The 11,284-nt window shown below is 45.1% G+C and overlaps 1 long non-coding RNA gene and 3 other non-coding genes across 7 annotated transcripts; all 4 read left to right on the top strand.

Moving 5' to 3' along the window:
- The first annotated feature begins 2,950 nt into the window (after window positions 1-2,950).
- Window positions 2,951-10,014, top strand: LOC127042228 (uncharacterized). Of its 4 annotated transcripts, none has more exons than XR_007771875.1 (6): window positions 4,898-5,478; window positions 6,496-6,638; window positions 6,934-7,034; window positions 8,434-8,844; window positions 8,927-9,003; window positions 9,818-10,014. It is a non-coding gene; the product is annotated as an uncharacterized LOC127042228 (long non-coding RNA). The 4 variants fall into 4 exon arrangements; XR_007771872.1 differs by having other exon boundaries at window positions 4,923-5,478; window positions 8,434-8,481; XR_007771873.1 differs by lacking the exon at window positions 6,934-7,034 and having other exon boundaries at window positions 4,923-5,478; window positions 8,434-8,481.
- Window positions 7,452-7,529, top strand: LOC127042260 (small nucleolar RNA SNORD126). Its single transcript, XR_007771910.1, has one exon. It is a non-coding gene; the product is annotated as a small nucleolar RNA SNORD126 (small nucleolar RNA).
- Window positions 8,582-8,659, top strand: LOC127042259 (small nucleolar RNA SNORD126). The gene has a single exon (XR_007771909.1). It is a non-coding gene; the product is annotated as a small nucleolar RNA SNORD126 (small nucleolar RNA).
- Window positions 9,406-9,553, top strand: LOC127042258 (small nucleolar RNA SNORA79). The gene has a single exon (XR_007771908.1). It is a non-coding gene; the product is annotated as a small nucleolar RNA SNORA79 (small nucleolar RNA).
- Window positions 10,015-11,284: the final 1,270 nt, after the last annotated feature.

Raw genomic sequence — 11,284 nt, 5'->3', positions numbered from 1 at the left:
AGAAAAAGCAGAAAGCCTACAAGGAGTGGAAAAAGGGTGGGATTAGCAAGGAAAGCTGCCTTAGTGAGGTCAGAACGTGTAGGGATAAAGTGAGAAAGGCTAAAAGCCAAGTAGAGTTGAACCTTGCAAAGGGAATTAAAACCAATAGGTTCTATAGCCATATAAATAAGAAGAAAACAAAGAAAGAAGAAGTGGGACCGCTAAACACTGAGGATCGAAAGGAGGTTAAGGATAACCGAGGCATGGCCCAATATCTAAATAAGTACTTTGCCTCAGTCTTTAATAAGGCTAATGAGAAGCTTAGGGGTAATGGAAGGATGACAAATGGGAATGAGGATATGGAGGTGGATATTACCACATCTGAGGTAGAAGCCAAACTTGAACAGCTTAATGGGACAAAATCGGAGGGCCCGGACAATCTTCATCCGAGAATATTAAAGGAACTGGTGCATGAAATTGCAAGGCCGTTAGCAAGAATTTTTAATGAATCGGTAAACTCAGGGGTTGTACCGTACGACTGGAGAATTGCTAACATAGTTCCTGTCTTTAAGAAAGGGAGAAGGAGTGATCCGAGTAACTATAGGCCTGTTAGTTTGACATCTGTAGAATGTAAGGTCTTGGAAAAAATTTTGAAGGAGAAAGTAGTTAAGGACATTGAGGTCAATGGTAATTGGGACAAATTACAACATGGTTTTACTAAAGGTAGATCGTGCCAAACCAACCTGACTCCTTCTTTGAGAAGGTGACAGATTATTTAGACAAAGGAAATGCGGTAGACCTAATTTATCTCGATTTCAGTAAGGCATTTGACACGGTTCCACATGGGGAATTATTAGTCAAATTGGAAAAGATGGGGATCAGTATGAGAATTGAAAGGTGGATAAGGAATTGGTTAAAGGGGAGATTACAACTGGTCATACTGAAGGGTGAACTGTCAGGCTGAAAGGACGTTACTAGTGGAGTTCCTCAAGGATCGGTTTTGGGACCAATCTTATTTAACCTTTTTATTACTGACCTTGGCACAAAAAGCGGGAATGTGCTAATAAAGTTTGCGGATGACACAAAGCTGGAGGGTATTGCTAACACGGAGAAGGACCGGGATATCATACAGGAAGATCTGGATGACCTTGAAAACTGGAGTAATAGTAATAGGATGAAATTTAATAGTGAAAAGTGCAAGGTCATGCACTTAGGGATTAATAATAAGAATTTTAGATATACATTGGGGACGCATCAGTTGGAAGCAACAGAGGAGGAGAAGGACCTTGGGGTATTGGTAGATCACAGGATGACTATGAGCCGCCAATGTGATATGGCCGTTAAAAAAGCTAATGCCGTTTTAGGATGCATCAGGCGAGGTATTTCCAGCAAAGATAAGGAGGTGTTAGTACCGTTATATAAGGTGCTGGTGAGACCCCACCTGGAATACTGTGTGCAGTTCTGGTCTCTCATGTTTAAGAAGGATGAATTCAAACTGGAACAGGTTCAGAGACGGGCTACTAGGATGATCCGAGGAATGGAAAACCTGTCATATGAAAGGAGACTCAAAGAGCTTGGCTTGTTTAGTCTAGCCAAAAGAAGGCTGAGGGGCGATATGCTTGCTCTTTATAAATATATCAAAGGGATTAATACTAGGGAGGGAGAGGAATTATTTAAGCTTAGTACCAATGTAGACACAAGAACAAATGGATATAAACTGGACACTAGAAAGTTTAGACATGAAATTAGATGAAGGTTTCTAACCATTAGAGATGTGAAGTTCTGGAACAGCCTTCCAAGGGGAGTAGTGGGGGCAAAAGACATATCTGGCTTTAAGACTAAGCTTGATAAGTTTATGGAAGGGATGGTATGATGGGATAGCCTAATTTTGGCAATTGCTCTTTGATTATCAGCAGATAAGTGTGCCCAGTGGTCGGTGATGGGATGTTGGATGGGATGGGATCTGAGTTACTGCAGAGAATTCTTTTCTGAGTGCTGGCTGGTGAGTCTTGCCCACATGCTCAGGGTTTAGCTGATCGCCATATTTGGGGTCGGGAAGGAATTTTCCCCCGGGGCAGATTGGCAGAGGCCCTGGAGGTGTTTTGCCTTCCTCTGCAGCGTGGGGCATGGGTCACTTGCTGGTGGATTCTCTGCAGCTTGAGGTCTTCAAACCCCAATTTGAAGACTTCAATAACTCGGACATAGGTTAGGGGTTTGTTATAGGAGCGGATGGGTAGGGTTCTGTGGCCTGCTTTGTGCAGAGGGTAGGACTAGATGATCACATTGGTCCCTTCTGACCCTAGAATCTATGAGTCTATGAGTCTAAATGAGAGACTGACAGATTTATGCTCTCAGCCAATTGCAAAGCTGCTCTCTTCTCTGTCCCACCTACCACTTCCTCTCATCTTTCTCTCTATCATCATCACTGTGATTCCTGCACCTTCCCTGTTCGTGTACTCCCAGAATAGTGTGCTTGGTAACTTGCAAGATCTTTAGCTTGGTTTGAATCCTTCGCCATCCACCCATGTTTTAGGATTGGAATAAATGTAGTTAAACTGTATGTGGTGGAGAAAGATTTTCCCCTGGATTGAATTTGGCCTTAGGGCTGTTGAATTCAGAATCCATAGGCCACCCCTTTAGGTAGGGCCAAAGACAGGGGATTAGTGGGAAAGTGATTTGTTAAAACTGGTGCTGTGTGATCTTCAGCAACAACCCTGAAATCCCCGTTGACTTTGCAGTCCCTGGGTGAAACAGACTGCATGATTTGTTCCTGTGTTTTAATAAATTACTGTATGTCTGCAGTGATCCTCTTCAGGTCTGCATGAAGTCACACCTGCTGTAGAATGAGTTTATCTCTTTCTCTTCTCCCTGCCCCTGTATGATTGATTACTCGTTTCAGGGCACCTAGGGAGGGTGCTGTCGAGCTCGGAAGCTAAGGCAGGAGTAGTGATGCTTAATTCTGCCCTTTACTCCAGCAGATTCCCTTCCAGAGCTGTGAGTAGAGAGCAAAGCCCTGAGATCCACTCCTCCTGCCATAGGCAAACCATCATAAACAGCAGCAGATGTTTTTATATACAGATCTGTTTTTAAGAGGAAAAACTACGTGGTGGATGAGCTGGTGAAGGCTGAACAAAGAATGTCCCTGCTGCAGAGGCAGGCTGGGTTAGCAAGGTGCCTTCTGCTGCGAGTTCTAGCAGTCTCTTCAGGGGTGTGGAGTGAGCCAGAAGTGGGTTTGACTTGGTGTTCAAAAATGCTGCTGCTGGTACTGGGGGAGAGTGTGGGAGTTGAAGGTGACTCCAGGCCTCAGTTTTGGCCTGGCTATTCTCCCCACTTTATAAACTGCATGCTGCACCGCTGAAGTAAATACATGGAAGCTCCATTACAGAGAAGAAAGTTGAGCGAGCTCTGCTGGTTTTGAAACACAGGGTGGAATTCAGAGGCTGTCTTGAGCCCAATCTGACTCCAGTGGTAAAACCCCCACCTGCTTTGCCGAACCCCACGTGCCATCCAGACCCCCTTTTAAAAAAGCAGTTTCATGATGGGGGTGGGTGAGCAGGGAGTTAAGACTCCTGGGTTCTACCACAGCCCTGGGAGCGTAGTGGGGTCTAATGGCTGGTGGGCTGGGAGCCAGGACTCCTGACTGTTGGCTCTGATGCTATCCCAGGGGTGACGCTGAGCAAGCCACTTTGCCCTTGCCCCTCTGTACCTCAGTTTCCTCACCTGTACAATGTGAATAATACTTCATAGGAAGCATGTGATGCTTGATTAATTCATGATTGTAAAACACTCAAATCTTTAGATGGGAGTTCCTAGAAAAAGAGCAAATTATCAAATGTTGTTGGTTTTGATATCTTATTAGCTACTAGTGGTTGGGTACTTCATAACCTGTGAGTGATCCCAGACTGCAACTTTTACCTGATCTGTAGCACCTACCACGATAAAGAAAGCCAACAACTTTTATGCAGGTTAGAAAGATACCCAAGAGCCCAGTATCTGTGAAGCCTCAAAGGATTTCAGATACAGAATGCAAAGGCCATAGGCTGGCAGCAGCCGGGCTTTAACAGAACAGTTCTCTGTCCTGCTTTGGGGTTGGATCTGCAAGTGAGGCAGCGGGATAAAGTCTGGAGGCTGATTCAGGGCAGTAATGGGTTCAGTTAAGGATTATTCTAACACAGAAGGTTAGAGCTAGGTAGAATGTGTGGCCTAACAGGCCTGTCGTCTTGGGGTTAGTGCAGGATTGTTCCCTACAGTCTGCTTTCTATCACTTTGTTCAGTCTAGTTTTAAAAATCCCAAAGTAAATCAGGAAGAGCTGAGACTGGAAGTGTAAAGCCTTTTGGCTGAGAGGAAGGATGCACCAGCAATTAGGGTGCTAGACTGGGATTTGAGAGACATGGGCTTAATATCCTGCTCCACCACAAACATCTTGTGTGACCTTGTGCAAGTTTTAGTCTCTCTGGGCCAGATTTGTGTAGGTACTTGGGCACCTAAAGATGCAGACTATAGAATCACAGATTCTTAGGGTTGGAAGGAACCTCAGGAGATCATCCAATCCAACCCCCTGCTCAAAGCAGGACCAATCCCCAAGTGGCCCCCTCAAGGGTTGAACTCACAACCCTGGGCTTACCAGGCCAATGCTCAAACCACTGCGCTATCCCTCCCCCTGTTCCTTACATCGTGAGATGTTCAGAAGTGCCTAGGCGCCTAACCCCTACTGATTTCAATCTGCCTCTTTAGGTGCGCACAGACATTTAAAAAACTGGCCCTCTGCCTCAATTCCCCATCTGTAAAATGTGGATAATAGCAATGCCCTACATTACCGGGAAGAAATTGTGAGGTGCTCAGATAGTTGACAACGGGAGCTCTGTTTCTGGTGCTGGGAGGAGGTGAGGCTTACTTATTAGAGAAGTGTGAATTGAGATTGACCTTTATTTGGTACTGTTCATGGCTCTGCCTCTCACTGTGTGACCTTAGGCAAGTGATTTGCCACTCTGTGCCTTAGTTTCCCCAGCTATACAGTGGGGATGATATTGACTTCACAGGGTGGATGAGACTTAATATTTGTAAAGCACTTGGGCTGGGATTGTTAGAGGAGCCTAAGGGGATAAGTAAGGTGCCTAATTCCCTTAGACTTTTCTGAAAGCCTTTGTTGGAGATTTTTGGAAGAAAGGAGTTAGAGAAGGACAAACCCTTATTACTGTATTAATTTTAGTGGGTATAGCTTCTGCATTATTGGTGACTTGCTGCTGCTTACTCCTAAAGGTGGGAACATCCTGCTGTGAAGGCTTTTACAATCTTGTCTCTACTGTAACTTTTACAAATCAATTTTCTGACATAGCTATGGCAGGGTTGGATGTGGTCTGGTTGCCATGTTTTGGTCTGTGTATCCTAAACCACTGTTGGTATCTCTTCATTTTAGGCTGAAAATGGAAATGATGAGCTGGGAGGAAACAGTTGCTTTGAAGAAATGGCACGTTCCAGATATGGGGCTCAGTGAGCTGGTATGAGATTGGCTTTTTACAGAGGAATGGAGAATCCCTGCCCAGGGGGTTAAACACTACATAACAGCAAAACTGGCAAAATCTAAGGACAACTCTAATGGGTTAGAACGGGGGGGGGGAGTTAGGACTCCTGGGTTCTATTCCCAACTCTGGGGGAGTGTGGACTAGTGGTTAGAGCAAGGGGAACTCACTTCTAGTTGTAGAGAAGGGGGACTGGGAGTCAGGACTTCTGAGTTCTATTTGGCTACCTCTCTAAGTGCTTTAGCAAGACCTCAAATTTCCAACCTGGAGAGAGGACTCCAGGGTATTCCTGTTAGGTGGTCAGGCAGGCCTAATCCTGCCCTGATCTATCTCCCTTCCCCCAAATAGTGCAGGCTGAGGTGTGTCAAACCTTCAGCTTTGGCCTTTGTAATGTAGCAGATGTTTTTCAACTCTGACTTGATCAAAGTATCTGTTACCAGCTGTGTTGGCCAATCCACCGTTCAGTTGTGGCAGTGGAGTGTAGGAGTGACTTGTGGCTTCACATGTCTTGAGGCCTTCAGATTTTAAGTCTTCATTGTCCAGGGCTGGTTCATCTCTTCCTCCTGCCACTGCAGATAAATTAATGCTTTCTCTCTGAAGCTGTTCGGTCTTTTGCTTGAGGCCTTAACAAAATTTGAGATCCTGGCTGCTCACTGTGGATGTTAAAAGGGCCATGTGATCTTCTGTAAGCATCAGAAGGGAGCTTACCCAGTTGTCCGCTAAAATATTCCCCTCTCTTTTCCTCTTGCACTTTGCGCTCACTGCCTCCCTCCACCCCAGAAGTGATTTCCTTTTACTCCTGTTGTTTTCCCCTCCATGTATAGTGTTATCTCTTTCTGCCTAGATATGCTCCCATAGAACTGGGCTGTGGTGTGCTGGGAATTAGGTATAGATGCGTCCAGTGGCAACTCTGATCTCTGGTGTAGCTGCTACACTAGGAGAGAGGAAGAGGCTGTGCTGGTTGCGCTCTTATGAATGTTTCTTTGCCCGTTTCAGATTGTGGAGAGGCTGAGGATGAAGACTGACTCCCCAGCCCCATGAAATGATCGGGGCTGAAGTGGAAAAATTAAGTACTGTAACTGAATCTTGAAAATGGTCTGTAATGAAACATCCTGGACCTGAGCCCCAAGGACTGTAGGGTAAGTGCCTCCAACTGAGTAGGGCCTTGAAGAAAAGGGACTGAGTGGTTTTATGGCCTACCTGAGCTGAGATACAGAGAATCAGCTCCTGTACGTTCTGGGCTTGCTCTGGTCTCTTAGGAAGTAGCCAGGGATGTGTTGCTAGAGGCAGGATGCCTGACTTGATGGGCCCATCCACAGTTTTATTAACTGTGTTACACTGTAGCCTAGAGGCTCTACTGTGCTAGGATTTGTACAGACACTTTATTAGAGACCATCCTTGTCACAAAGATTTTTGTTGGCTTTGTCTACTTAGGTTATAAAGGATGGAAAAGAGGAAGTATCAGCATTGCAGATGGGAAACTGAGGTACAGAGAGCTGAAGACTGAAATTTTCAAAGGAGCCCACTGGAGTTAGGTACCCAAATCTGAGATTTAAAAGGATTTGTTTGAGGTCACCCGGGAGTCTGTGGCAGAGCTGAGAACTGAGCCCAGATGGCCCAGTCCAGAACCGTCACCACACAACTGTCCCTGTGCTTGAGGCACTTTTTAATCCTTCAGTTTCCATGGCGAGACCATGTTCCTATGTCTCAGACTCCAGAAATATTGGGGTAAGGTCCTCGTTCTTGTGGCACAATGAGTGCCCCTTGGACAGACACTTAGTATTGGGGGAAGTGCAGTACTGTATGAGGCAGCTCATAATTGGATGCATGGGGGCTATCTTGAGGGTGGGTGTGGAGGGAAGACCCAGCCTACAAGAAGTTTCTTCTCAGACCCATGAGACCCCTCTTTTTGCCATTGGTGATGTTGCAGCTGGGTTTGAGGGCGTGGGTGGGGTCTGCCATGATGAACTGTATGTTCAGTCGATCTTTCACCTGATCCACCCTGATGCCACATGTGCCCTCAGCAGACCCCACTACACCAAGGAAGGAGAGAAGCATTAACTCCTTGTGTGGCTTCCATTTCGGGCCTGCAGTGAAATCTGGGCATTTCCCGTAGTAGATGGGGTCAAGGTTTAAGGCCAGGAGGTGTAAGACCATTATAGCCATCTAGGCTGACTTCCTGCATTGTAGGGGGCATAGAACATCACCTAGTAACCCCCACTATGACTCCTTGACTCCTTCCCCTTTCTAAAACTCAGCTGTTCTCCCCGCATGGTCCTTTAAAATAGTTCCCTGCATTAACTCTCGCCTCACAACGTCTCCAGGTAACTTCACTGTGGCATTTCCTTGTCTGTAACTGCTGTGTCCTTAGCAGCTGCTCGTCTGGCCATATTGAAAAGCCAGATCTTCGTACGCCAGAAGGAACCGTTAGATTGCCTAGTCTGATCTCCAGTTTAATACTGGCCAGAGAATTCAGTCTGGATTGGAAGACAGCAAGGAATGGAGCATCCACCGTCCCTTGGGAGTTTGTTCAGTCACCCTCACTGTTAGAAACATTTGCGTTATTTCTAATCTGAATGTGCCTGGCTTTAACTTCCAGCCATTGGTTTGGTTCTGCCTTTCTCCGCTAGCTTAAAGAGACCTACAGGACCTATAGGTCACCTCTCTCAAGCTTCCTTTTCTTGATTTAAACTACACAGACTGAACTTCTTAAGTCTCACTATCAGACATTTTCTCCAGCCCCTGAATCACTTTTCTGGTTCATTTCTGAACCCTCTCCAGTTTTCAATGTCGTTTTTAAAATCTGGACACCAGAACTGGATGTGGTATTCCAGTATCGGACTCACCAGTGACTTATACAGGGGAAAAATCACCTCCTTGCTTCTAGTAGCTACTCCCCTGTTTATGCATGCAGGGATTTTATCTGCCTTTCAGGTGAAGTTGGGAAGCCAGGGAGTCCATGTTGCAACGTGAGGAAGTTGGGTAAGGAAGCAGCTAAAATTCTCAAACACTTGAGGTCTCAGAGTCATGGTGATTGGTGTGTGGGAGGGGCAACCACATTGCCACTTTTAGGACTAGGAGGGGTCTGCTGTGATGAACTGCATGTTCAGTCCGTGTTTCACCTGATTTACCTTGATTACACACATGCCCAGAGCAGACTAATGAAACAAACACCTGTAGCTGAAGTCTGATTTGGGGGGAAGAAATTGATGTTCTAATGGTTTCCAGTGCAACCATATGTAAAGTCCCAGACAGTGAGGGGAATAAGTAGCAGATCCAGGGGACCTCTTCAGAAACGTGGATCTGGTTTCTGTGCAAATGAAGAAGGAACAGAGACACAAGGAAGTGAGTTTTCCCTTTAGCTGGTAGCATGCTCTTTTAATAAATAAGGTCATGAAGCGGAAATAATTCCTCTTTGCTTCTGAAGGGGCAAGAACTCTGAAGACAAGATTGGCTGGTTTCGCTTCTCCCTCCTCACCCTGGATCCTTATAGGAATCACAGATGTAAGTGCTGCAGGAAGTTCGTATCCATTCCGTTTCTTAGTGTGGTCCCAAATTGGTACCCCAGCCAGTGTCACCATTGAGGAATTTGTGGGACAAAAAAGGGGTATTATGGTAGACATAGTTTTCCAGCAGTTAACAAATGTCTGGCATAGGGTGCATCATGCATTCCTCATTCAGTGACAAACAGTCTCTGAACTGATCTTCCAAACATTGCCAGGCTGCCTTTCAGTGCCTGAAGCTGCAGGTGCTTTCAGAAAGCCATATCTTTCTGCACATATGAACGGGAATTCCCTGCTGCAGAACTTTACTGAGGTAACTGCTTAGTAAAGGTTTGCTATTTGGGGTGTTCTTTCTGGGGAGTCCTCTTGCTCTCAGAGCTGTTCATTTAAGGAAGAGTGGCCACGATGACCGTTCCTCTTGCTGCCACGAGCCATGGGCAGTGGGATTTTGTGTCATCGCAGATTACACTTGGCCTTTCTTCACTCAGGGTGCTCTTGGATGGATTTGGCTGTCCGTTAGCACCTTCTGAATTTTGCGGGGTCAGATACTCAAAGAGGCAGAAGGAGACTGGACTCTGGGGACAGAAATAGGGTTTAAAAACAACCTGCTCTGTACATATTGCTCTGTAAACTTTAGGCAGTGGGCTATAGTAACCAGATAGTAATTTTTCAATGTGACCTGAAAGATTGCCTGCACTGAGGCACTAGGAGCTATGCTGGCCTCAGCTGGGAGGAGTTAGCTTCAGTGCACCAACTTGGTTTCCAAGACACAACCGTGTGCTGCATTCTGCATTTGTGAACCTTTATCTTTACAGGGATGATTTGAGATGAGCCCTAAAGGAAAGGAAAATGTATCTTTCTCTCCACCAGAATCAACTGTAAGAGAGAATTTGAGGCCTGAAGATTAAAAGATTTCCCCCATCTCCGATCTGCATTACAAAGACTCTTTGAAGTTATGTTCAGGAAAGGCTATGCTAAAAACAGGATAAATAATAAAACTAGATTAAATGGACGTATAAAAGTTGGGTGTTTTTTGTACAAAAGGGCAGTGGTAGAACTAGGGGAAATGGAGCTTTCTCAACTCTAATCCACTGGTCTGAATTCAGCCCAGGTCAATAGTGGCTGTAGTTGGGATTTTCACAGGAGATTTAAGGGTGCTAGATGCCATACTGCTTTAGGCTCCTTTGAAAATCTCATCTTTAATGCATGGCAATTTTCAGTTGCCCTTTCTGTGAAATAAGTTAGGGCTTGATCTCATATCTGAAATACAATATCTGTCCATGTATTTTTAAAACTCCTAGTCACTAGTATCTATGCACTTGTACAAAATTGAGGATCAGGATGTTAACCAACATTGACCTATTTACTGCTGTGTCCAAAATTACTTTCCATTCTTCCATGAATTGACTCCACCATGTCCACTGTCTGTTGTCTACTACCAACAACATTTAGGTTAGGCTGAGATTTTCAGATGCACTCAGGATTTGGACACCCGGTTCCCATTTTAAAAAAATAATGGGACTTTAACAGGCAAATCCCATAGATTTGAAAATCTTAACCTAAATGCATTTAAACCATGTCTCCCCCACCCTACAGGTGCACACTCGCTCCTCTGAAACGAGCTCAGATCTTTATTACTTGCTTCGAATATTGGCATCCTCTATCATCCTGTTTTCTCTTCACCCCAAATAAACAACCATAGATCCTTTCCCATTGACCTGGGAGCCACCACTGCAGTCCTGCTACATCTTGCAGCTGTTGTGCTGAACAGCTGGGAGACAGTGAGAGAGATGGAGCTGAGAGGCAATGCTATGTGAGCCAAATTCAGCAACGTGTGGTTTTGAGTTTAGGTAACCAGGGGAGTTCTGTTGAAGTCAGGACAAATTTTCAGTGTCACAAGCAGAGATGCCAAGCTGGACCCTCAAAACCAGAGCCATCCCAGAAAACATGAGCCATTTGGTCATCAAGAGTTCGAACTAGCTTTTGGGGGTTCAGCTGAACATAAGAAACAAGTATTTCCCCAAAATCCTGTATTTAACATTAAACCAGCATGAATCCTAAAAATCTGTAATTCTCCAGTTTTTATTTTTATTTGTACTCCGTACTATGGGAGAAGTTGCAATTTTATTCTTTTAACGTGATTGCTTTTTAACAGGGTGAAGGTCTCTGATTACATATGTACAGACAAGTACACAAATGCTATGTGATAACTTTTGAACACTGCATGCAATCATTTCCAACTTTTGTGGGAATGTTTGAGGAGGTGAGCGCCAGCAACTTAT

The sequence above is a fragment of the Gopherus flavomarginatus genome, unplaced genomic scaffold, assembly GCF_025201925.1.
Source record: "Gopherus flavomarginatus isolate rGopFla2 unplaced genomic scaffold, rGopFla2.mat.asm mat_scaffold_34_arrow_ctg1, whole genome shotgun sequence".
Lineage (NCBI taxonomy): Eukaryota > Metazoa > Chordata > Testudines > Testudinidae > Gopherus > Gopherus flavomarginatus.
Note: the sequence above shows the minus strand (reverse complement) of the source record. Positions and strands in the feature narration are given on the sequence as shown.